Source organism: Talpa occidentalis, unplaced genomic scaffold (assembly GCF_014898055.3).
Source record: "Talpa occidentalis isolate TD23 unplaced genomic scaffold, MPIMG_talOcc4v2.1 talOcc4.5, whole genome shotgun sequence".
Classification (NCBI taxonomy): domain Eukaryota; kingdom Metazoa; phylum Chordata; class Mammalia; order Eulipotyphla; family Talpidae; genus Talpa; species Talpa occidentalis.
In genome coordinates, this window is record NW_023604861.1 from 127,147,908 (window position 1) to 127,175,459 (window position 27,552).

General features: G+C 42.4%; 1 protein-coding gene across 4 annotated transcripts in view; it reads right to left on the minus strand.

Annotated features, from left to right (window-relative positions):
- NCOA1 (nuclear receptor coactivator 1) overlaps nt 1-22,851 on the minus strand; it is a 221,075-nt gene extending 198,224 nt beyond the window's left edge. For all 4 annotated transcript variants that reach the window (XM_054701299.1, XM_054701298.1, XM_054701301.1 and 1 more), the window contains exon 1: nt 22,813-22,851. The gene's annotated coding sequence lies outside the window, so the exon portion shown is untranslated. The remainder of the gene's footprint in view (nt 1-22,812) is intronic.
- Nucleotides 22,852-27,552: the final 4,701 nt, after the last annotated feature.

Sequence of the window (27,552 nt, forward strand, 5' to 3'; positions counted from 1 at the left end):
AATCTGAAGCAAATACAACAAAATGTTAAGAACCAATTAAGTTGGGTGGATGGTACAGGAGTAATATTTTTATTATTATTTATTCTTCTCTACGTGTTTGAAATAGTTCCTATAAATTCAGGACTGAAAGAAATCTGAATTGTGTGGACTCTATTTAACAAATAGTTAATATCTATTCAAGAGTAAATAAAGCTAGGGAAGAAGCACCTGCAACAGAAGACTGTTTTCACAAGCTTATTTCCATCTGGGAGTGTCAGAGCCATGTGCATGCTCAGGCACAAATAATCGCATTCAACCCTCTAACAACACTGAGAAAAAAAGAGGAATTACCTCCATTCGGCAGATTAAAAAAATTGAGGTCCAAGAAATTGGGTGTCTTGGTTAAGATCACATAGCCAATAAATTACAGAGAACTTGAATAATCTATAGGTGTAACATAATCTATAGTGTAAACCAACTTTTACAGTAACGCTGGTGTTTCAATGCATGGGAAATAGAGCACAGTAATTCTTATTAAAGGGGGTTTCATTTGATCACAAACTCAAGATAACCCCAAAGATAATATGGTTACCAACAGCTTACTTTTGGGTTATTTTGAAAGGAAAAACAAAAAGCTATTAGCCAACTATATTTTGTACTACTATGGACATAACTGAATTACTGAGTTTAATTTTAGACTCTTGAGTTTATTTGATTAAATGGGTGGTTGTTACCAAAGGCAACATTCCAACTGAATAAAAGAATAAATGTTCTAAACATTAGTTTTTAAAAACTGAACTGCATTGCTTTAGGAATATAAGCAATTAGGAATATCCTACTGTGCTGGTAGATATAATGCACTCATTTAATTATAAGGCACTGTGGGTTATGATGTGTCTTAGGACACTGGGGCTGCTATAACAAAATATCATAGGCTGGGTGTCTCAAACAGCAACCATACAGGTATCAACAGATTCCATGCCTCATGAAAGCCCTTTTCCTGCCTTCTTGTTGTATCCTCACAAGTTGGGAGTTAGAGAAGGAGGGTGGTCGGAGGATAAGAAAATGTCTCCTCTTAGAAGATCACTTATGCCATCATGAAGACTTGTATGCAATATATATATATAAAGAACCCCTAAAATTCAGTAATAAAAGAACAAATAACCAAATTTTATAATGGGCAAAAGATCTGAGTAGACATTTCTCCAAAGATGTATACAAATGGCCAATAGATAACAGCTCAGCCACTGGTGGGGAAATGTTCACCAATTACAATGAGATGCCATTTTACACTAAGATGGCTAGAATCAAAGAGTCATATACCACGTATCTGCAAGGATGCAGAGAAATCAGAAAGCTCATATACTGTTGGAATGTAAAATGGCATGCATATTCATTGTGGAAAAGTTTTGTAATTCCTCAAAATGTTAAACATGGTGTTTGTTATACTATGACTCAACAATTCCACTAAGTATATAATGAAAAGAAAGGAAAACATATGTCTATGCAAAAATTAATACATGAAAAGTTGATGGGAGCATTATTCATAATAGTCAAAAGGTGGAAATAACCCAAATGCCCTCACAGTTGAATAGATAAAATTATACATCCACACAAAGAAACATTATTTGGCCCTAAAAAGGAATGACATTCTGATATATTCTATAATATGAATAAACCTTGCAAACAGTAAGCAAAGTGAAAGAAGCCATACATATATGATTCCATGAAGCTTATTTTGGGAGATAATAAAACAGTCTAGTTATTAGTAATGATAACCTCCCTAACTTTGTAAATATGCAAAAAAACCACTCAATTGTTTACATTAAAAGGGTGACTTCATAGCATGAGAATTATATCTTAACAAAAATAATTTTTAAAATGTGGGAAAAAAAATTTTTTTAAATATCACCTAGATAATTCACAGATGCTGTGAATGTAATGTGAATGTAAATACAGAAGAGCAATGTAATTCCCAGTAACTGCAAGAAGCCCAGTACCAAGAAAATGTGGGAGGTCAAGTCCTGGAACTTTCTGATAAAATTCTTTTACCAAGATTTAAACAAAGCCCCAGGCAGTCATCAGTTACAACACCCTCTGCCACCAAACAAGGTGATAGATCTCTTCTCAACAGTTTTCCATAAACTCATTACAAATTTATCATAATTGATAACAAATTGCTGAAGGTTAGACCTAAAGTTACTAACTTCACACCTATTTCTTTGTTAGTCTAAGCAACTATAAGTGGTCAGACAGAAATGGATTTATTAATTATAAAATACCTCAGACATATAAAAAGTATTGGAAACAACTTTAACATACATAATGTAGCTACCAACCAGTTAAAGACATATAATATTACAAATTCAGTTAACACTTCTACCTTTTCAGAAGGAGAACTGTGACTACTATACATTCTTGCTCTCAGTTAAAGTCATCTGTGCTAAAACCACACAAATGACCCATGAAACAAAATGAAGACATCACATATTCTCCCAGAGACTCTTAAGCAAGCTCTGATCTGTGACATTTACACATATGAAATCTCTGTCATTGTCGATTTAAACAAGAGAAGGAAATTCTCCCACGTCAACAGCAGTAGTAATGGAAACAGAAGTTAGAAAATGACCAGAGGGTTCTTTCCAACCAAAATTTTCATTATCACTTAGCCAAAGGCAAAGGCCTCTGCCAATCACCTTCTCATTTTAACATCTTTATATTACAAGGCACTTTCACCCACAATGTCTCATTAGCCCTACAAGATAGATAAGGTGGCTAATACTTACATCCCCTTTTTACAGAAATGGAAACAAAGCAATTAAGACCACCTGACTGGAGTCAAGCATGGTTTGAATCCTTGCTTCTCTACTTTTTAACAAAGTAAACTGCAAAATTAAGATGATAAGGAGTAGCTGGGAGGATTAAAACACAACATGTATAAAGCATTTAGCACAGAACCTAGTATAAACCAAGCAATGAATGAATGGCAGTTGTTCCTACCCTGGCTGTTTTTCATGTGAAATCAAACAGCTCCTAAATAGCAGAACCAAGACTGAAACCTAGGCCATCTTTGATTCCACACAACACTGCTTCATTCTCAAATGGTCACCAGAAGCCCTACCAAAACAGCAAATGCTACCATTTCCAGGCAATGACTACCCTTTCTCAGCATGGTGGTCACATCAGGATTTTAAAAATCGAAAAAGTCAATGGTGATATAAACAGCTACCAAATTCACAAAAAGACAGACAATATCTGCGTCTCATAATACCATCTCTAAAGAAGTCTTATTTCCATCCAAATGAAACCTTACTTAACCCTTTTTGTCACACAACAACTTACAGGCTATATAAAGGGTAGAGAACATGTTTCTAGAGGGCAGGAATGGACACTGAGCAGGTTTTCTAGGATCCCATGCAGACAGGGTAAAGGAGGAGAGAGTCCTGGAGACCTCGGCGGGTTTTCAGGCTTTTATTGGGGTTCACCAGGCATATGGCAGGCAGGGGTGCTGGGGGGCCGGGAGGCTGGCAGTCCTCCAGCCCCCAGCAAACCCTCACTCTATCTGGGCTCTCTGGCGTTCTCTCTGCTTCTCTGCTCTTCCGTTCCTTCTGCTGCTTCTTGGCTTCTCTTTCGGCTTCTACTGGCGTCCCCGCAACGCCGCCCTTAAAAAGCACAGTCTTAGCCCAGGTGAATCCCATCTACCTATGCCCACACCCTATTCCAGGCGCCCGCCATCAGGCATGCATTCAGGACAAGGATCCATCATCTCTCCTGATGGCAAAAGGGCAGAAAAGCCTGACATTTTTCCTTACCCTACAATGTTCCACTAAAGGGAAATCCAGACTGTAGGACAGCCTACAGAACAGCTCTCATTCAGATTCTACTGCAGATAAAGTATGAGGGGGGAGGAGAGAGAGGAGAGGAGGAATCTATAAACTGAAGGGGTAAAAAACTTCAAAGACATTTCAATCAATCCTGAATCCAAAAATGTTTTTTTAATTCTCCCCCCAAAAGGCAATAGCATCAGTTCATGTATGTTTCCTAGGGAAACAAATATACTAGTGACATAGCCAGGATATTCAGAAATATTTTAGGTTTTGGAACATTTCTTTTTTCCCTAGTAAATCAATAAATTAACATCCTGGTTTTAAAGAAAGGCAGTAATAACACACATAACCTCTACTGTGCCTATACTATACCTGTAACAAAAGTCTTGTTCTGAACAGTATTTTTAAAAAAATACAGGTTTACAAATTCTTAAAATGCATTCTCCACCCCTCCCACCCCCCATCTACAAGAGATGGCTGGAGCAAAGGTCAAGGGAAAAGGCAAACAAAAAAAGTCAGGAAGGAGAGCTTTTGTAATTGAAGCTTAAAAGAAAATCCCCACACCGTAAACAGGATTAGCTGTCAACAGGAAGGTTCCCAGAAACAACCCATGGAAGGGTGCTGAGATATTCTAATGAAAATAAGAGTATCTCCCTGTCACCAAGACCTTCATGTCTGCCAGCCTAAGGTAAACTGAATGAAAATTAATCTGAATTCCAAGATGGACACATAACTGTAATGAAGATTATTTGTTAATTTCCGCATTATTCCAAAAAGGATTTGATGTCATTCAGAGTGCATCAGAATTAATAAGAAAGAAGTGTTAAGATTGCGGCAAAAGACCATACAGAAGGAAACTAAGTCAGAGGTAAATTTACCACACAAACTATGTCTCACAAGGGTTTGTGTAGTTGCCAGGGAAGAGCTGCACATTTGAGTGAGCTCCTTTACAAAGACAGAGATGCCACAGGTTATAAGAGTCGACTGCGTGGTACAAGTAAACTAACTAGTAGGTTGAAGGAAACACAGCTTTTCAAGGTACTAAAACCTGGAAAGGTTGGGGAGGTGAGCAGAATTACTACATGGGTTCTAATAGTAATGATAATCATGAAAACAATAGCAGTTCAAACTATGTGCTAATGGTTAAATGATAAACTTTACGTGTATCTTACCTAAAAAAAAACAAAATTGGTGTGGGGAAACACCAACTCATTTTCATTGCACATGCAATGGATCAGGCATGTTTTAAGCCTTTGGTATCTCTAAAACTTACAAAATTCTAAAAAACACCCTTTGAGGCTACCCCCATTTTATAGATGAGAAAACTTAAGCCTCAAATGTTAAGTAACACACAACACTAGGACGCAGCAGAGTCAGAATTCAAGCCCAGGAAATCTGTCTGTAGAGTCCACATTCCTGGTCACTATTACATAAGCCCTCATCCATTCTAGTGTCTTCCTTTCAGCAAAAGCATTTGCTTTCAGCTAAAAGCAGTATTTGCCCATCAATTATTAGCTCATTTTGTGTTCTGCCTTCATCCGACAGATCAGCTGCCAGATCAGCTGTAGTTGTAACAGAAATTACAACTACAAGGACCCTGAGATAAAGGAGAATGTCCTCACAAGAATTTTATGAAGACTAAATTTATAAAGCTGTTTGTTTTAATGCCCCTCAATAAAGGTAGACTACATTATACCAAACCAAAATTCTGTACAAGTAATTCTACCCCAGTCTAAAAAATTACAATCAATAGAGGTAGCGCTCTCATATCCCAGTTTGGTCCAAGTAAAAATGATTGCTTCTAATGCAATGAAATGGATGTGTTTATCAAGCAATTTCAGAGATCTGTTTCTAATTACCAGGTTTATGAGAATTAGGGAGCTAAGTAAGTGGATTCATACTTGCAACAGTATTCTATAATGCCAATGACAGGCCAACTATATACTTTCACAGTCAATCAAGTGCAGAAGTGTCTGGTTAATATGCTCTTACAAAAATTAACCACTAAAGATGTCTAAGTATATAGCCAACCCACCTCTTCATGGAGTTAAGCCAAAAAAGTATTTTTTTGTAGGGCCAAAAGTTTTTCCATAATATGGTTCTGACTCTGCACCAATGGACAGGTGGCCAAATGAGTACAGAGTTCTTACCATTCCATGTACTCCAAATTATTCTGACTGGACAATTCTCAAAGCAAGAGCTTCCCAACATTTAGCCATACAATTAAGTATCCTCAGATGCTTATAAATTAAGACACGTCCAATGGAGATATATACCCCCAAGTTTACTAAATGAACTGGGTAGCTATATAAAAATTTATTAAATATAATCAAATAGCCAGGATATCTGTGTGTGTGTATATATATATATATATATATCTGCAAATACATATATATATATATGATACAGATTTGGGAAAAGTAAATATATCTTTCTTTCTGAAATTACTAGGAAGCAGGGTCATCTGAAGCCATATAAATACAATTACATCATAATCATATTAAAAGTAGGAAGCAATTTAAAAAAGACAAACATCCCAGTAGGAAAGTGACCAAAAGCAAATAAAAGAGACAAAAAGAAAAAAATCAAATGTACAATGAACATCTGATAAAATAATCAACCTTATTAATAATCAGGGAGTTAAAAATTATAACAACCTAGGGCCTCCCTAGTGCTGCAAGGGGTTAAGACGCAACCTATGAAGCTGTCCGTAGCCACTGCAGTACGAGTTCGATCCCCAGGCGGCCAGGGAGATACCCACATGGTGCAGCAGACCTCTCCTGTCTCGCCCACTGCTCCCGTCAGCAGTGTATTTAAGTCAGTCTGCCTGTTCTGTTCCCCACTCTGTCTCTGGTGAATCCTCTCACCCCCCACCCCTCTGGTCTGTACCCCAGTTCTTGTATACATAAATAAATCTTAAAAAAAAATTCTAACAACCTAACCATTTTACCCATCAGATAGATCCAAATAAAAATAACTGATAATAGGGCCTCCCAGGTGGCGCAGCGGTTGAGCGCTGGGTTGCGAAGCTGCCCGCAGCCTCTGCAGCGCCGGTTCGATCCCCAGCTGCTCCCGGGCCACCGGAGGAGGGTCCCACATGGTGCGCAGACCCCTCCTGCTGCCTGCTGCTCCCCTCAGCAGTGTACCTTGGTCCTTCTGCCTGCTCTGCTCCCCACTCTGGCTCTGGTGGATTCTCTCACCCTCCTGGGCTTCTGACTGTACCCAGTGCTTGTATAAATAAATAAATCTTTTTTTAAAAAATAAATAACTGATAATATCCAAAATTAAAAATGTGGGGAAAACAGCAACTATTATATACTATTGGTGAACACATAAACTGATATAGGCTTTGGGGTAACATTTTGAAAAGACATCAATGTTTTAAATACACGTAACAATTAATTCCATAGGTATGCTCTCATACATGTACAAAACCAAGTACAAACTAGGATGTTTACTGAAATATAGCATACAAAAAAAATATAGCATACAACAAAAAACAGAATCTCTAAATGCACAAAGAGAAATGATTAAATGCCAGAATATAGTGGTACCCCTTTATTGTGGAGGAACACAAAACCCCCAGTGGATGCCTGAAATCTCAGATATTATGGAACTTTATATATGTAGGTATGTATGTATTCCTATCTATACATACCTATGATAAAGCTTTAATTTATAAATTAAGCACAGTGAAAGATTAACAATAACTAATAATAAAAAAGAACAACAATATACTGTAGTACTACCTTTACATCACCTAGTTAATATCAATATCACTTGAATAAAATCAAGCAATTTATTCATTAACTTAAAAAAAAACCAATATACTGCAGTAAAAGTTATGTGAATGTGGGTACACATGCTCTCTCTCTCCAAATCTCATTGTATGTAATATTTTCAGACTGAGATTAACTGTAACTGAAACATCGAAACCACAGTTAAGGGGGGATACTATCAATATATACATCTAAGTATATACATACATGCAAAAATAAAATGGCTCCCTCATATTCTGACACAGAAAGATTCCATGGCATTAAGTAAAGAAATCTTTAACAATTCAAAAAGTGTGGCCCTACTGACAGGAGAATCAGGGGCAGACAGAGCAAGGGGAGAAGGGAAGGGGAGAAAGGACAGAGTGGAGACAGGGTGAGGGAGGGAGGGGAGAGACAGAGCATGGGGTGAGGGAGAGGGAGGCAGTGCACAGAGGGACAAGATGCCAACAGAGGTCTGAATCAGTAAGGATTCTCTCAGTTCCAGGACAGAAACCCAATTCAAACTAGCACAAGTCAGGCAAGTGATTAGTTCATTTAACTGGGAGATACAGAGTGGACCTAAGTTAAAGCTCAAGTGGATGCAAAGGCTCCAAACACTCCCCATGCTCATACATGCTAGTGTCTAAGAAAGTGTGTGATTACGCACTTGTGAGTGTGTGTGTGAGTGTTTGGGGGGGGGGGCTGGGAGGGAAAATGAAGAGGGAGAGGGTAGGAGAAGGCAGGGGAGAAAGAGAGACAGAGACAGCGACAAAGAGAGAGACAGAAACAGAGACAGACTGTCTCAGTCAGCTCTGCTTCACTATGCTGGCCTCATTTTTTCCTGTGACAGATGGGATCCTTTCATGTGGCCAGGCACCCTCTATCTTCACTCAGCTTAGCAACTCTAATGGAATGAGCCTGTCTCTCATCCAACATCTGTTTTTCAATATCAAAGAAGGGCTCTGAACCTGCTTTGGTCACGTGGCCATCCCGCAGCAGTCACTGTGTCCCGAGGAATGGAGCACTATGACAGACCAAGCTTAGGTCACACGCCTACCGGTTAGCCAGGAAGGAGGATACTCTGACCAGACATGGGGGGAGCAGTATATGTAGACTATCTGGGTCAGTTTTACTGAAGCAAAATAATCACTTTCTACCTGTTTCAAATAGCTACTCTAGAGATGGTAGTAAATGACCTAAACTAAAATAATTTATAACATCTACTGCTAGAGACATTGGTAAAACTTCTCCTTTACCATCTGAAGGACTACCATTCAGCACCACACATTTTTTTTTCACAATCTTAATTATAAAAATCCCATTTAGACTGACACACTAAAACAATTCCTCTTTACTTCAATGACTCGAAGCAGGAACTACCAATTCTAGTACTCACCTCTCGAGAGAAAAAAACAACAAAATGTTCTGCTATGGGGAGGCAAAAACGTTCACTGCTCACCAAATATGCATGTTCTTGCCCACACTTCCTAGCCCTCTTAAGTAGCATCCCATGACTACTTCCAGCCCATTGGTTACAAAGAAACTGAAGTCAGTCACTTCAGAGCCAAAGGCACAGTAACCAAGGAGGTTCTATGTTCCAGACAGTGCGCCAGAAGTATACTTTATTATTTCAACTACTACGGAAGCCTTTTTTTCCCATGTTCATTTGGACTATGCTATGAGCAGAATCCCAAATCTGACAAATGTAATTCAGATACTGCTACCTCCAGGAAGTCTACCCAGACCACGCCTGTATAGATCATGTTGTCAGCATCATCAGTTATAAATTTATGAATGTGTACTGTTGGTAAAGTACTATGGAAATACTTTGGTACTGGTATGCAACTAGAGTAAGAAATGGCCTCTATCCTCTATTTACAATGTGGTTGGTGGGAAAGGACAGATGTAAAAATGGAAAGAATAGATAATAAATACATTCCAGGTGAGCGCTGAAATCAGTAAAGTGCTAGAGGAGTTTCCACAAATCTCAGTTAGCAACTAAGTAGGTACTCCATATGACACCTTTTACATTATTTTTAAATTAATATATAAAAAAATTTAAAGCAAATGAGAATGCCTTAAGGGAAACTCTCCTTGAAAGGCAGGAACCCTAAAATATAATAGTTTCATGCTGCCTCATAGTTATCATTCAAAGAACAAGTATTCAACAAATACGTATCTTTTATTGAGAATAATGAGATGAAAAGTTTAGAAAGAAGTGTAGAATCCCAAGACATTAGGAATATGTGTAGCCAATGTGGTTAAGGAGGGAAGGAACACACATTTTTCCATCATCCTTGGCAGGTGGAGCTGTACACTGGAGAACAACAAATCCAGACTTTGAACATAGCCTTTAAAAGCCAACTTTTTATGCTGTAGGACTACATGCTCTCTGAGTAATATCTGGTTTCCAATTCAATCTCCCAACTGCCCTGAAACCATTAAAGAGAATCCCTAGATATTATTCAGTATTTCAGACACACATCTATTTCTCTAAGTACATTAATAACTAGCATTATGATTAATCAATGTGACTTGCAAAATATTTTAATATTTATATGCATAAGAAATTGCAGAGGACAAAACATAAAATGTGATCCCTTATTGCCATTCTTATATCCTAGCCTGAGAGACAGGACACATAAAAATGAAAAATTCCACACAGTACAAGGCAGTATAAAGTATTAAATGAATGAGGAAAGCAGATATTTAAAGAGTTCATAGAAGAAAGAGATTACTTCCTAATTGTATCATCTGAACAGTGAACAAGCAAGGTGGAATCTGAGCTGAGCTTAAAGGATGGGTAAAATTGCAAGAGGTACAGACTGGGATAAGTAGAACATTCCAGGGAAAGGAATATATAACAGGGTGACAACAGAAAAGATGACAGTGAGGAACAGAAGCAGCTAATGAAACTTGGAAAGTGTTTTTAGCATATGTCAAATTAGACCCAAAGGACTCTAGTAAAACTGAGACTCAGATACTAGAAAGAAGTTAAAAGCTCAGCAACTGTGAATTCTAGCCTATCCAGCAAGACCTCCCTGTACTTGAACAGGTATTGGGCTCTTCCGTACATCTATGCTCTCCCATCTCCGCAATTACAGAAGGTATACTCTTTCTTACTAGGGTTTGGGGGAAAAAGAGGTAGGAAACAATACATAAAAGCAGCCAAATGATGAAGGTCAGGTAGTTGTGCAACAAATAGATAAAGCTCAAACATCTGTAAAGGCCAAAGGCATTGCAATCACGTCTATTGCAAAATGGAAAAACAGACTGCAAATCCAGTCATACTGCGGGCTTGAGTAATGACATCAGATATATCCATTAAACTTGGCACAAGAGGGTATGTCTGGAAGAATGAAGTTATTGAGGTTCTACTCTTTAACAACCAAGGTTTTTAGCCTTTGGGGAACTCATGGACCTTTGGGGGAGTTTGGTGAAATCTGTAGACTATCTCCCAAGAAGAAAAGCAGAGATTCACAAAATTTTGCATATAATTTCAGTGTTCACAGACCTCCTAAGATCTATCTAGAGACACTTAAACTATGAACTCCAAGGGTTGTTAGTTAAGAATCCTTACTATAAAAGTGATAACCATTTTTACTATAAATTGCATAATTTAAAAGTTTATGAAGAGGCTGGTATATGTATATGAATATGTATCATTTATATACATTGCACACCAGACCAAAAAATTATACAACTTGTAAAACATACACAAAAATGGAAACTTTAAAGAATACTTATGATAAACAGAATTTTTAAACATGTAAACACATATTTTTGATAACATAGCCTCTTAATTAACACCATTTCTCATGAGAGTAATGTGAATGAACATGGTTTGCTATTTTTTCATTTTTTCACATCTTGCAATACAGCAACTTGAGGGTCTGATTCTAAATTCATTTTTATAATAATTATTTCATTCAGTTTTCATGGCTAGCATTGCCAAAAATATATACCTTATGAAGATGAGTAAGACCAAAAGGAAAAAGTGTATCACTTGCTGTACTGAATAAAACATGACATTCAATTTTCAATTCCATTTGCCATTTATGCAAAGATTTTTGCTAAAATTCAGTTAGTGCATTTCCATATATCCTGATGACACTCAGTTCTTACACACTAATCAGATGGTAGTTCCTTTTTACATTTTCAGCGGACAGACTCAACTCTACTAATATGCCACTTTTACCAGGTTTTTATACAGGTTAGATTATTGTGCTCCCAAAATTAAACATATATATGAAAATGTTCTTAAAGTTAACATACATGACTATCAGTAATTAAATCCAATGGTTAGAAATATTTTCAAATATCCACTTTCAATAGTTTGTTTTTTTTTTTTTCTTTATGCATACAAGAACTGGGGTGCAGGCCAGAGGTGCGAAGGGTGAGAGGATTCACCAGAGTGGGAAACAGAACAGGCTGATCCACCGAAACACACAGCTAAGGGGAACAGCGGGCGAGACAGGAGAGGCCTGCTGTGCCATGTGGGTTGCTCCCTGGCAGGCCAGGGATGGAACTCAGTGCTGCAGTGACTGGGGAGAACCTGACAGCATTGTCTTTAACCCCTGTGCCACCAGGGAGGCCCATTTTCAATACGTTGTAACAATGAATTTTATTTGAAAGGCAGTAACTTTTCAAGTCACTGTTAAGAATTTCTCATCATCCAAAGGAACATATTAAATAAGTATGTTTATTTTTCTTTTTTTTTAAAGATTTATTTATTTATATAAGAACTGGGGCACAGGTCAGAGGCGCAGGAGGGTGAGAGAATTCACCAGAGAGAGCGGGGAGCAGAACAGGCATACCAACGGAAGACACTGCTGAGGGGAGCAGCGGGCGAAGTAGGAGAGGTCTGCTACGCTATGTGGGTTTCTCCCTGGCCAGCCGGGAATCAAACCTGCCACTGCAGAGGCTGCGGACAGCTTCACAGCACAGCGCTCAACCCGCTGCACTACAAGGGAGGCCCAGTATGTTTATTTTTCATAAATATCTACTAAGTAGCTTATAGCCACTTGTCCCAGAAAATGTCAGTAAATTTGTGTTTTTGTGAGAAAAAAATGAATATCATCTTTAAGTTAGACAATTCTTAAGTCATTTGCCTAAAGATGACTGAAGTTATGAACAGTTAACTTCTATGAAATATAAAAACATCTGGCATGGTAACTCTACTGCAATACAAAGTATGTTAAAAGTCTATTATTCAAAATAATAAATCTAAAAAGCTATCCTGGTCCTATAAACTGTAAAGCATCATAATAGAATGAAAGTAAAGAGAGTTCCATGTACATCTATTATTTCTCCCATTTCTCAGACAATTTTATGTGAATCCTACTGTAGAAACCACTCTTCTAAAGTGCCTGGGCTCCCAAGGGCCAAGGGTCTTTACAAGAGCCTTCCACCAATTTCCCTTGCATGCTATCAAAATTTAAAGGACTTACCTTTAAAGATGTTCTATCAGTTTGAAGTACTATCAGTTTGGCAAAAGACAAAACTTGCAGGACATTCTGTACACCAGTTGTCTTCACCACCATTCCCTCTATGTAATGTCAGCTAGCAGTTCAGTCAACTAATAAACAGGGCTGGAACATGATCCAGGACACTTCATGACATATCCTACTTTAAATCCTTTTTGGAACATGACAGGGTATCAATAAATCAGTAAAAGAAAGCATGAGCTAAGGGCCTCCCCTGGTGGTGCAGTGATTGAGCGCTGGGCTGCGAAGCTGACCACAGCCTCTGCAGTGCCAGTTTGATCCCTGGCCTCCAGTGAGGGTCCCACTCTCCTGCCGCCTGCTGCTCCCCTTAGCAGTGTATTTCGTCACTCTGCCTGTTCTGTTTCTGGTGAATTCTCTCACCCTCCCCGCTTCTGACTATAACCTAGTGCTTGTATAAACAAATAAATAAATCTTTAAAAAAAAAAAATTTCAGAGGTATCATGCTGCTGAAATAATTTAAAGAAATCACGAGCTAAACTGAGAGCTGGGGCTTTCAACTTACATGACCAATCTCACCTATACAGTGAGATAAATCATATTTATACAAAACTAGCCACTGCATCATCTTAAGAACGTCAAATGATAATACACTGCTTAAAAAAATATACATCTGGGCCTCCCTGGTGGCGCAAGGGATTAAGATGCAACCTATGAAGCTATTCGCAGCCTCTGCAGCACAAGTTCGATCCTGGCCAGGGAGCTACCCACATGGCGCAGCAGGCCTCTCCTGACTCACCCGCTGCTCCCCCTCAGCAGTGTATTTCAGTCAATCTGCCTGTTCTGTTCCCCACTCTGTCTCTGGTGAATCCTCTCACCCCCAGCACCTCTGGCCTGTACCCCAGTTCTTGCATGCATAAATAAACCTTTAAAAAAATTACATCTGAAGAGGTGTGAACCTATACCCCTAAATCACATACAGTGTTGTAAATCAACGTTGTTGCAATAAAAATGATACAATTAAAAAGAAATGTCTACTGCTTGAAAAATAAAAAAAGGATACACCAGTGAAAAAGACTTTTACTTTAAAAGCACATACAAGTTTACCCCATAATTTGAAAGCAGAATGCTCCTATTTGGTATGACCTGACAGGTTCTTTTTGGACCTGGAAATGCTAAAATAAATTTCCATATAAATTAACGGTAATAGCATTTCCAGGCCCATAAAAGAACCTACCAAATTGTACCAAGTAAGAACATTCCACTTTTAGATAGTGGGGAGACCGTAATCTGTTCTCAAATACACATAAAAATTAGTAAGTTTCCAGTTTGGTAATCTTTACATGTGGAACCATTTCAGAAATTATGATAATATAAAATGTAGGGTGTAAAATCTTCCCAAAAAGATCCACATAAATTTGGAAATCTGACATTTCTCATTTTTATCCAGATCTATATACTTTACTGTTCCCCCCCATCTCCCTCCATTAAAATCCTTCATTAAATTCCTTCACTATAGGCTTCCCTGTTGGCTCATGGATTAAAGTCTCAGTGCTATCAAGCTATGGCAGCCACTGCTGCATGAGTTCAATCCTGGCCAGGGAGCTGACCCACAAGGTATAGCAGACCTCTCCTGTCCCGCCCGCTGCTCCCCTCAGCAGTGTATTTCAGTAGATCCACCTGTTCTGCTCCTTACTGCCTCTGGTAAATCCTCTTACCCCCTGCACCTCTGGCCTACACCCCAGTTCTTCTAAGTATAAATAAATAAATCTTTAAAAAAAATTCCTTCACTAAAAGCCTTACTACCCAATACATCTGATTCCCTCTCCCACTTCAGTGGGTACCACACTACTCCTTGCACTTTCCCCCTTCACTACACCCTTAAAGTCTGTCCTTTCATCTCTGTTCTTCATTTTCTCCAAATATACTGCTCTCCTTACCCTCCCTCAATAGAAATCATCCCTTGCCTTCAATGTTCTTACCTACCACCAAATCCCCCATGAAACTTGCCCTGATCCACATTAAATGAAATGAATTCCTCCTTCTACTGAATCCTCAAAGTACCATTCCCATACTGTCACAGCACTCATCACATTCAATTAGTGTTACAGGTATTTGTGTTTTTGTCTAATCGTTGCTCTCTTAAGTCATAATCTCCTTAAGAACAGGATCTATATCTTTTTTTTAAATTTTCCTATCTTTTAAGTACACAGCACCTTCAACAAAGTAGGTACTCTTATAACTATGTCTTGAATGAAAGATTGAGTGACTACTTAGAAATTCAATTACAGACTTCCTGTACCATCTGGAATGAAGAAGGAGGTATGACTGAGCCTGCAGAACAAATAACTTTTTCCCAGTTTCCTCCAAACTCACTGAAGTAAAGCCAGTATTACACATGCAGGTGGCTTTCAAAAAGCAAGGACACTTCATCCTTCAACTATTTGATTAATTATGGTGTGATATCTTTATTAATACACATACATTCACAATAGAATACCCTCTACTGTTAAATAATCAAGTCAATGTTTGATAATAAAGCATGTAAATATTTTAACCATAAAGGCAAACCAAAAGTTTAAGATGTTATATATTAAAGCTATCAGAATAAGATAAATAATTCAAAATACAAGTGGAAACATACTGAATGACCCCAAACAATTTATTCCATATTCCAAATGAATTAATACGCATGTGTGTGTATATATGTGCACACACTGTGTCTATGTGTGTGTATCTCCAAAACTTAACTATTTGAATGCCAACAAAACTTGAGAGGCAGATCTCTGGTGAATCCTCTCACCCTCCTGCACATCTGGCCTGTACCCCAGTTCTTGTATAAATAAAAAAAATCTTTAAAAAAAAAACACTTGAGAGGCAGAATTTTATTGCTCAGATCCAAAATCAACCACTCAGAGATAAGCTTACCTAGATAGAAGTACCAAAGAATCAACATTACTAAAGTACAAAGGTGAGACCAAAAACAGCAAGAAAAATCTTAAAGGGACTCTTTCATTAAATAACTATTATATGTGACTCCTGAGTTATCAGAAAACAAGATTGCAGAAGTCTCCACAACACTATATAGAACAGAAAGTGCTACAAGGGAAAGAGCTACAAAGTGGCCAAGTGTGGCAAACATGATTGTAAAGAAGCCAATTTAGAAAGCATGAATGTGATTTCAAGTCAGAAAACTGGACTCCAATGTCATCACTAATACCCAGAAGCTGTGCAACCTTATATCAGCCACTTAACATCCCTGAGCCTTGTATTTTCCTTTATAAAATGTAATATATAAGTTAGCACAGTTCCCCGGTAGAGTGTACCTCAGAGATAGCACTTAAAAAATATTTGTTGAGGGCCTCCCCAGTGGCGCAGCGGGTTGAGCACAGCGCTGTGAAGCTGTCTGCAGCCTCTGCAGTGCAGGTTCAATTCTGCCCGGCCAGAGAGATTCCGATACGGCAAGGCAGACCTCTGCTGACTCACCTGCTGCTCCCCTCAACAGTGCTGAATTTTCAGTCCCTCTGCCTGTTCTGTTCCCCACTCTGTCTCTGGTGAATCCTCTCACCCTCCCGAGGCTCTGGCCTGTACCCCAGCTATTCTATACACAAAAATGAATGAATGAATGAATGAATGAATGAATGAATGAATGAATGAATGTATTTGTTGGCCTCCCTGGTGGTGCAAGGGGTTAAGCACCGCACTGTGAAGCAATCCGCAGCTTCTGTAGCACAAGTTCAATCCCTGGCCAGCCAGGGAGAAACCTCATGGTGAAGCAGACCTCTCCTGTCTCACCTGCTGCTCCCCTCAGCAGTGTATTTTCAGTCAATCTGCCTGTTCTGCTCCCCACTGTGTCTCTGGTGAATCCTCTCACACACATACCCCCACATCTCTGGCCTGTACCCCAGTTCTTGTATGCATAAATAGATAAATCTTTAAAAAAAAAATTGTTGAATAAGTGCCATACACAAAAAGTAGACATTTCTCTCTAGGCACTTCTGTCACTTTTAAGAGCACAGCCTTAATTAACACCTGATTAATACCTTCTTACAATATTTGACAGTCAATTTTTGACCAAAAAATAAAAACACTCATTTCTCCTAGCTTACACATTACTTAAAAACTTACTAGAATTCTTAGATTTTTAAATCTCCTTGTAACAACTTTCAAGTACAAAAGTAACTCTCATAAAGAAGCCTGGTAGCCAAATACCTAGGTTCTTACCAAAAGTAATGCCACAAAATACAAGAACCATGAAAATTATCAATATATTCACCTGGCCTTAGTCTTCTCATCTGTAATATTATGGAGGCCATCCTAAATTACCATTAAGGCCCCTTTATTCTAAATGCTCTGATTCTGTCTGCTCAAGGATTTTCAAATTTAATTAAGAAAACCAATTCAATATACACTAAAAAGAATCTTTTAAAAAAAGGAGGACACAAGTGGAGTGGGAAGAGGAAAGAAGGGAAAGGAAGAAAAATTAGAGAATAAATTAAGTAAATGATGCTAAGGGAATGATAAAAATTAACCTTTCTGGAGAACATACCAAAATTTAAACAAAAAGAAACTTGTAAAATCAAAGAAGCAATTTTAACACTATGGGTAATTTTAACACTTTCTTCACTTATAGAGCACTTTACAGTTTATAAAGCATTTCTGCATATGCCATCTGTAGCAAACTATCTGGAATGAGAAATAAAAGAACAATGTAAATGACTTACATTAGATAAATTTGGCCACAGAGTTTTCACCAAATACAATAATATTTTAGAATTTTTCAACATTGATATCTAGAATGAATTAGTAAGACCTATGCATTCAGGCAAACAACTATAAACAAATCATAAAATTTTAACATGAGAAGAAACATAAAATCTGACAAATATGCTCATTTAATGATAAAGAAACTCAGGACCACAGAGTTGATATGACTCTCAATATTCCATGTGCAAAATGACAGGAGGACCAGAGTGCAGAACCAGATATAAAACAGGAAATCCAAGAAATTGCAAAGAGAGGAATCAGAAAATTAAATTTGGTGATTGACAGTGACATGTTTAGGTAAGAGAAATGTAAGAAAACATTATTAAGGTCTTTCTATGTGTCAATCATTATGCTAGACAATTTGTTTTTTTCCTAAATATAAGTTAATTTAAATATAACATCATAAAGGTAAGTACAGGATTCCAATTTTAAACATGAAAACCTGAGGTCTGCGGTGGTTAACTAGTCCACGGTTACATCCACTAAGTATCGCAAAGAGTCAGGACACCATTCATTTGAAGTAAAAGCTCCACTTTTAAGACTCTTTAAAATGATCTCAAATCTACAAGCACAAAGAGCAAAACTGAAGTATCATTCTGAAGAGCCAGGAAACCCACCGTTATTTTAATTCAGTCCTATTAATAGAGATATGTCACCTCTGTGCTTATACCTATTATCAGTCCAATCTGTCTGTTACCAATAGGCAGGTCTAGGACTTCTCATTAAAGCCAAACTCCCCATCCCATCCACACTGAAACATACCTATGGAAAGGGATTATATCAAAATATATATAAGGCTAACTAAACTGATTAATTTCAAGCCTTCCACAACTTCTCCAGTAACTATAGCTTCTGGTTTGACATAGCTATTTATCTTCAAAATATGATAACTATACTAAGCTTTTCTAAAAACCTGTCATATCAAGGATCCTCAAAGTACTGTGTTACAGATGGGGGTGTGGGGGAGGAAGCATGGATACAGCAACCCACTCTTTCTGCACTGTGGGATAGGACTTATGTGTTGGTATCAGTGTTTTATAATAATTTCTCTTATTCAACCACATATCTTAAGAAATATAATCATCTCTATACTCTACATTAATCCCACAAAATATTGTCCAGAACTAAATCCTGCACTTCCTTCTTAAACTAAGCAACCAAGAATGGTACCCTATAGTACCAAGAATTGCCTCTAATGCCACTTATGACCTCTGACCCCATATGTTGAGAAAAGGCACAAAGTCTAACTAAAATATAAAAAAGAGAGGAGGGCCTCCCTGGTGGTGCAGGGGTTAAGCAACGCACTATGAAGCAATCTGCAACCTCTGCAGCACCGGTTCAATCCCTGGCCAGCCAGGGAGCAACCCACATGGTACAGAAGACCTCTCCTGTCTCGCCTGCTGCATCCCTCAGCAGTGTCTTTCAGTCAGTCTGCCTTTTCTGTTCCCCACTCTGTCTCTGGTGAATCCTCTCACCCCCGCATCTCTGGCCTGTACCCCAGCTCTTCTTATGCATAAATAAAGCTTTAAAAATAAATAAATAATAAAAAAGAGGAGACCTGAAATGTCTAGACTTTACCTCCAGAGGTGAGAAAAAAGGTCAGAGACCACAAGGCCTCAATGACCAACAACCAAAGATTAAGATACTCGTTAGCTTGGGAGAAAAGTAGTAAAGAAGGTCTTTCCTACAGTCTGATCTACGCAAATGGGTAGAAAATTGTACACAGACAGGACAAATTGGAATGGTTTTGCAGCCCAGACTGGATACAGTGTACTGTCAAAAAACACATGTATTTCATGCAATCCCACCCTCCCCTCTGCGCCTGATACTTGCAGGTTAACATTTAGAAAGGAGCCCGCCATAAAGTTTTGGATCTTTGCCAGAGAAGCAGTTGCTGGTCCTCTGAGAATTCCTGTGATTATCATATGTGGAAGGCAAAAATCACAGCCAAGACAATAATGAGTATCATGGGGATCTCTTCCTCCGCCACTGCCTTAGGGGATTCTATTTGGTTCTGTGTGCTCTTACTAACCTCCCATTCTTGCCCTAAAATGAAAGCTATGTTACCTGTTTAAGGCCAACAAAATCCAAAAGGTGCAACATGTCAGTCAAACCACGTGGAGCCCTTGGAGATACAGCAAAAAACACAGACTAAAGGGGCCTCCCCGGTGGTGCAGCGGTTGAGCGTCGGGCTGCAAAGCTGCCCGCAGCCTCTGCACTGCTGGTTCGATTCCCGGCCACCACCGGCGAGGGTCCCACATGGCATGCAGACCTCTCCTGCTGCGCCCACTGCTCCCCTCAGCAGTGTATTTCATCGGTCTGTCTGTTCTGTTCCCCGCTCTGGCTCTGGTGAATTCTCTCACCCTTCTACGCTTCTGACTGTACCCAGTGCTTGTGTAAATAAATAAATAAATCTTAAAAAAAAAGGAAAAACACAAACTAAAGTAAGGAACAGGTAATATCAAAGAGAAGGTATGTGAAATTGATGATCACAAGGAAGGACAAGGTAACATGTTCTCGAAAAAATAATTATTTCTGATAGACCTCTAGAGAACAGATTTTGAAGGAATGCCCAATATCCTTTCTCCCCGACTCCACCTTTCAACACCTCTATACCACCCTCACCACTTACTCAACATTTAGTACCAGAGAAGACTGATCACTGGATTAGCAGGATCAAGAGTACATGAAGAGAACATTCCATCCTGGGAACAACATCTTTAAATTATTTAGGCTGTTTACCATTCTTCCCTATAGAGTAAAAGCATGAAATTTTGCCAACGCTTTCACAATATACCAGTCAGCACCATAGCAACTCAATCCTCTGCCGACCAAAAGATTAACACATACACAGAAAACAGGAAATTCAACAAAAATTAAAGTTTGACCCTAGACTCCCTCAACAGTTAAATGTAGTAGCAGTATCTTTATATCACACCCACTTCATGCTACCCTTACAGCTTCCTAGCATAAGCAAGTTCTTGGGATTATACAAACTGCTGCTTCTGTTTCCAGCCCAGATTTCTAGAAATGAAATCCTGGAATTGAGGGAGAAAGAAAAACAAATGTTGGCCAAAGGAGGGAGGAAAATGCATTGTCTATATAATCCTAGTTTAAATGGAACAATCACCATTAGTTCCATCAAGCGCTCCCCCTCCCCAATAAAACCACTTACCCAAAAATGCAGATCTAAAATACTCCCTTGGCTTAAACCACACAAAGAGCAATTTAATAGACACAATCCTACAGATTTTCTCAGAAAGAAATGAGGAAGAAATTAACTATCAACTATGAAAAATTCAAGTCTTTTTTTTTTTTTTTTGCACCTTAAAAGTCAAACTTCATTGTTGGTTATGTATGCAAACAAAATGTCTATAAAAATCAAACCAAACACCTGTTCTGATAAGCAGCACCCCTCCATTTTCCCTCCAAACCACATACTCCTTATTCAGGACCCTTTTTGAGCCACTGTTCCCAAGGTATAAAATCTAAATTAAAAAATGGAAGGAAACATTTCAGAAACTAGTTCACAAAACCAAATTAGATCTTTCCACAAAATAGAAGAGATAAAATAGAAACACAAGTTTCTCTAGCTTATAACAAATAGTTCAAAGAATATCCATTTATTAAACTCAATCAAACCCCACTGCCACCTTTAACCCAAAACTATTGCAAGTTCAAGAGCCAAAAAAAGACCCAAGCAAATACTTTCTTTTCACATTATTCTCAACATGAAGAAATCTGACCCCCTTCCTACTACATCACAACTTCTGTGAAACAAGCTGAGAGGCGTCTTTGGCCAACTTTTTTTTTTTTTTTTTTTGGAGACTAACCTCCAACCAATTCCAGAAGAGGAGACAAACCTCAAGCAAATTTAACCCTTGGAATCCATCTCTTCGACAGTGCAGTACAACCCAAGCTGCAGGCAGCAATGCTTTACAGCGACATTTGAAGATTTCTTAATCACTGAAGTGTAAGCCTCAGCCCTCACAAATCATCGCCACAGAGATTATTCTTGGCATCAACAGAGGGTGCTGGGACTGCAATTCACTCAAGAACCCTTCATTCACCATCATCACACTCGACATTAAAAATGCACAGCCTCAAAGGAAAAATGTCACCTTCCACACAAGGACAAATGCCTCTTCTTCCACGCCTCCACGGCGAGGGGAGAGAGCCGAGCATGCACGGCTGCAAAGATCCCCCGAGCTTAAAGTTTTCCTTCCCACCAAACTCTGCAGCCACCGCGGCGTGGCCGGTCCTCGTCGCACAGGCTTTAGTGCCACCCCCGGCCCCCCTAACGCTGTCAGACGAGCAGCGTCTGGCCCACGGGGTGACTGCTTGAAAAAAGAACAAAAGCCGAGCCCGTCGCCGAGTTAGCAAGAGCGGGGGGGCCCCGGGGTCCGGCTTCTCCGCCTCCCTCCCGAGGGGCGGCCGCGGCCGGAGCGCCGGCGCTGACCACCGGGCCACCCCGCCTCCGGCGCGCGGTCCACAGGTTCGCTCCCCTTTCCCCGTCCGCGCGGCGCGGCCCCGGCCCCGGGGGGCGCCTCTCCACCCCGCGCCCACCTCCGACACCCCGGCCGGGGGCGGCGGGGCGCCGTCCAGGCTGCCTCCGGGGGGCGCGCGCCCCGGTCATCCCCATTTCGCAGCCGGGGCGCGCGAGACCCGGAGGCCGGCGGGCTCGCCAAGGTCACCGCGCTCGCCGGGCCGAGGGGCGCCCGCGCCGACTTCCGGCTCCCCCTCTCGGCGGCGGCGGCTCGGGGCGCCGCTCCCCTCCGCGGGCCGGGGCCTCGCGCCCCCCGCGGACGCCGCCCGCCGCCCCGCGCGCCGCGGTCCCCGGGCGAGCCCCGCCGGCGCCGTGACAGCTGCGCCCCCGCCCCCGCCCGGCGGCCGCGGGCGAACTCGGGGAAGTGGAGGGGGCCGGGCCGAGGGCGCGGGGCGGGGGCGCAGCTGCTCCCCGCCCCCGAGGGCCTCGGCGCCGCGCGGCTCGTGACAGCTGCGCCCCCCGGGCGGCCCGGCGCCCGCGCCCGCGCTCACCTGCCGCCGCCGCCGCCGGGCCGCGCTGGCGGGGCCGCGCTCCCCGCGCCCCGCGCCGCCGCCGCGGCCTCCGCCGCTCCCGGGCCGCGAGCCCGCCGCGCCGCGCCGCGCGCCGACCCCTCCTCCGGCGCGGGGACCCGCGGGGGCCGCACGCCCGCCGCCGCGCTCGGGGAGCCGCCGGGACCGCCGGCCGAGGGGCCCGGGCCGCGGGCAGCCGTCTGGGGCGCGCTCGGCGACCGCGTCAGACTCCCGCTCGCCCGGCCTGAGGAACAGGCGCTTCAGCCGCTCTCCGCGGCCGCCATGTTCTCCTCCTCCTCCTCCGCGGCCGCCGCGCCGCCGCCCCCGCGCCGCCCCGCCCCCGCCGGCCCCGCCCCGCCCCGCCCCGCCCCGCCGCCCGCCCGCCCGCCCCGCCGGGCCCCGCCGCCGCCCGGCCCGCGGCCCCCGCCGGCTCCGGCTGGGCCCGGCCGCCCGGCCCGCGCCGCGCCCGCGAGCTCCGACGGCGCGCCCCGGGCGGGCCGCACGCCCCGCGCCCCCTGCCGGCCGCGGCCCGAGGGGAGCCCGCCCGGCCCGCCCGGCCCGGCCTTCGAAGTGCGGGAGAGGCGGCCCGTCTCCTCCTCCCGCGGGGCGTTCCTCGCCGCGGCCGCCGCCCGGGAGCGACCTGGAGCCGCGGGGCGCTTTGATCTCGGCCTCCCGCCGCCCACCTCCCCGAGAGCGGGGCCGGGGCGCTGTTGCCAGAGGCCCCGCAGACCGGCAGGCAGCCCCGGACCTGCCCCTCCGCTGGCTCGCGCTGTCACTTTGAGCGAGACCCGTGCCGCGGGCCGTGGTTTTATTCTGTGAGACTGGGAGGTGGCTGCCCAGGTGATTTCACAGACTGTGGGACGGAGCGAGGGAAGAGCACCTGCCCCCTTGGCTTCACAGATGACTGACTGACACAGAGTCTGGCTCTGCGTCCATGAATGACCCAAAATGTCTATTCTTTGAATTACCCAAAATGTACCCAAAAGGGGCCCACAGCTTTCTTCTCTTCCGACCGTTTTTTCTGTTCTGTAATGGAAGTGCTACTTCCAAAAGTAATGTTCCTTGTCGCTGGAGAAATCAAACAGCTGCTGAACAGGCTTTCTGAGCCGTGATGGCCTTATCTAGAAAGCATCCCTCATTGCAAAGGCTGGCGATATAATACCTGTCTCTCCTCCCTGGTTGTGCTGAGGATGAATGAGTCACTGGCTGCCCAAGTGCATACGTCTGTCCTTTCCCGCACTCCTGTCCCCAGCTAGCTGCCTTCGCCTACCTCATGCTGTCCTGCTGCTGCTGCTGCTGCAGTCTCCCAGCCTTGCCTGCAGGTTCTCTCCCAGTGTTTTTAAAGCTACCTCTGTAAACCTTAAGTCCTTCACACCCCTTGTCCTAACTGAAATCCGATGGCCTTGAAAACACCACTTGAAAATTCCCTGGGACCTCTCTGAGACCGTGAGCAACTTCTCCCAGAGGCAGGTACTCCATCCTTCACGGCCATCATGGTCCTCTCCCTGTCCTGCTCATAAAACAACCTTTAGCCCAGACCCCATTTATATATTAATTATATTCAGTCTTGCCCTAGAGGCAAGAATCTCATTGGTTCTTGCACTCACCTGGTTTAGCAGACTTCTAGCCACTTGCAGAGTCCCCATCCCCACTAATAGCTGGAATACCAGGGGGGGGGGGTTGGGTTCCAGCTTAGTTCCGTCTGGGAGGACCTACCTCTCAGTCTGGTCCAGCCCCATCCTTGTGAAGGTGCCTACAAATGAGACACATGTGCAGGTGACAGTGTTTCCTGTTGGGGACACACTGCAGTTATTGCTGATTGACAAAGCCAGTGGACACTTCGGTCAAAGATCATCCCCTGGCCTTTCTATAGACCTTCATTCTGCTAACTCCTCCTTTGTATAACTCCTCCTCCCCTGACTTCTACATCATTCTCCATCTCACCTTTTATGTCAAGTTCCCTTTGCCAGCACTGTTCTTATTTTTTATTTTTATTTTTGTAATAGCCGTCCTAGTAGCTGTGAGGTGGTATTGCATTATAGTTTTGACTTGCGTTTCTTTTATGGTTAGTGATGTTGGACATCTCTTCATGAACTTATAACCCATGTTTCTCTCTCTATTGGGCTTCACTTCTCTAGTTCTTCTCTACCTCTCTGGCTCCATCTACTTTTCCTAAATGGACCTACTTCCTTAACTGCTCATTTTTTACAAAGTCATGAAAGGAGGGTATCCTCAAGGTTTTATTTTTCCCCTGCTCTCCTCTCACTTAGATTGACTCATTTATTTCCATAGCTTCAACTGTGAATAACACCTGCATCTCCTTCTTCCAGCCTCCCTCCCACTCTGCAGCCCAGTGTCTTAATTAACTTTTCTAAAGCCTCAGGACATGCAGTGTTGAGGTTCTGTTGAATAGTGGTGAAAATGAAAGGCATTATTTACTAAAGGCATTACCATAACCAACCAGTTATGGTAAAGAAAGAACTTCTTTTCTAGAGAGACTCCTTAGGCATGATCCTTTGACCTTTTCTCCTGCAAATCAGCCACTTGCTCAAACAGTTAAAGCCCACTCTTTTCCTTTCTTGTAGTGTTAAAATACCATAAAATTTCCCATCATTTCCATTTTTAAGCATTCGTTTCAGTGGCAATGAATACAGTCACAGCATTGTGCAGTCATCATCACCATTCATCCCCACAACTTTTCTCATCTCAGAAAACTGTGCCCACTACACAACTCCCTGTTCTCCCCTCTCCTCCAGTCTCTATCAACCACTGTTACACATTTTTTTATTACAAGTGCCTCATATAAGTGAAACCATACACTATTTGCCTTTTGTGATTAGCTTATTTCACTTACCATAATGTGTCAGAATTTCCTTCTTTTATAAGGATGAATATTCCATTGTATGTATCTATCACATTTGCTTATTTATCTATTGGACACTGCATTGTATCCATGTTTTGACTATTGTAATACTGCTATGAACATGGGTATGCAAATATCTCTTTGAGACCTTGCTTTCAATTTGGGGGTGGGTATATACCCAAGAGTAGAATTGATGGATGATAGGAGACTGCTTCAGGGCAGCCCAGGCCCATGCCACCAGAGCCCAGGGGCCAGTCCACACTAGAGTGGGATGAGAGAATCACTGCTGCCACTCCAGGGGCAGCCTGGGTGCTGCCCATAGGCAGAATACTTGGGCGGTAAGTGATGAAACCACTGCTACCACAGGCACCACAAAAGCTGCCGCTGTCACTGCCACCAATGCAGCCACCCACTGTCAGGTTAGCCTGGGCAGTACATACTAGGGCTGACTGCTGGAGCCCCACTGATGGCCTGCTCTAGGGTGGGATGACCACCACTGTCAGAACCCAGGACCGAGCCCACTCCAGAGGCAAGGTGAGCCTTGCCACTTCAGGAATGGCCTGGGCACTGCCTACTGGTGCTGTGCGCAGGGGCCAACTGCTGGAACCCTCGTGAGCATACTCTCACTGGGGCAGCCAGGTGAAAATTTGCCCTCAGCAACAATGAAGCTGATTTGTCCTGCCTTACAGGCAGTGGGGCAATGATTTCAGGGTTTAAGGGTTTTAGCTAAATTGGCTTTGCAGGAGCCTTGCTAAAACTGGACAATGCAGGGACTGGCACAGAAGCTCATAAACCAGGGGTTGGTCAAGAGAAGCTTGAAGAAGACAACTTAGAGCACATTATAACAGGTTAGAGCCAGTCATAGCAGAATGGAGCCAGTTGAAGCAGTTTGGAGCAGGCTAAAGCTGGTTGAAATCCATTGGAGCAGGTTGATGACAGTTAGAGCAGGTTAGAGGCAGATCAACATGAATAGAGTAAACTAGAGAGCCTGTTGGAGCTTGTTGGAGCCAGTTCTAGGTGCACTGATCTGGACTGAGCCAGTTGGAGCCAGTCAAAGCCAACTGGAGCTGGTTGGCAGTTGGAACTGGTTCCAGCTAGTCAAGCCAGTTGCAGCTGATTGGGGCCCATTGGATTCAGTTTGACCTAATTGAGCTGATTGGGCCAGTTGGATCCAGTTGAAACTGTCTGAATTCTGTTAGAGTTGGCTTGAGCCAGTTGGAGCCACTGGATCTGGTTAGAGCCAGTTTCAGCCAGTTTAAGAGTCAGTTCAAATCAGTTCTGGCTGGTTTGAATTGGATTAAAATGGTTGGAGCCAGTTACTATTGGTTTGAGCCAATTGGAAATGGTTGGAGCCAGATCAAGCCAGTTGCATCCAGTTGTATGCAGTTGGGTCTGGTTGGAGCCCCTTCTATCTGGTTGGAGCTGGTTTGAGCCAGTTAGAACTGGTTCCAGTGATTTTTGCATTGGATTCATCCAGTTGGAGGCCATTTCTGACAGTTGGGACTTGTTGCAACAAGTTGGATCCAGTTGGAACCAGTTTCACCCAATTGAATCTGGTTATAGCTGTTTTTAGCTCTTTCAAACTCGCTGAAACTGGTTCCAGCCTGTTTTAGTTGGACTGATCCAGTTGCATTCAGTTCAAGCTGGTTGGTTCTGGTTGAAGCCAGCTCAATCTGGTTGGAGCCGGTATAGGCAGTTCTAGCAGGTTTGATCTGGAATCATCCAGTTGGATAGGGTTCAAGCCAGTTGGAGCCAGATGTAGCCTGTTGGATCCGTTGATCCTGGAAACCAGCCATTTCCAACTGCTTTGACCTGAATTGAGCCAGATGTAGCCAGTTGAAACTGTTCAATCAGGTTGG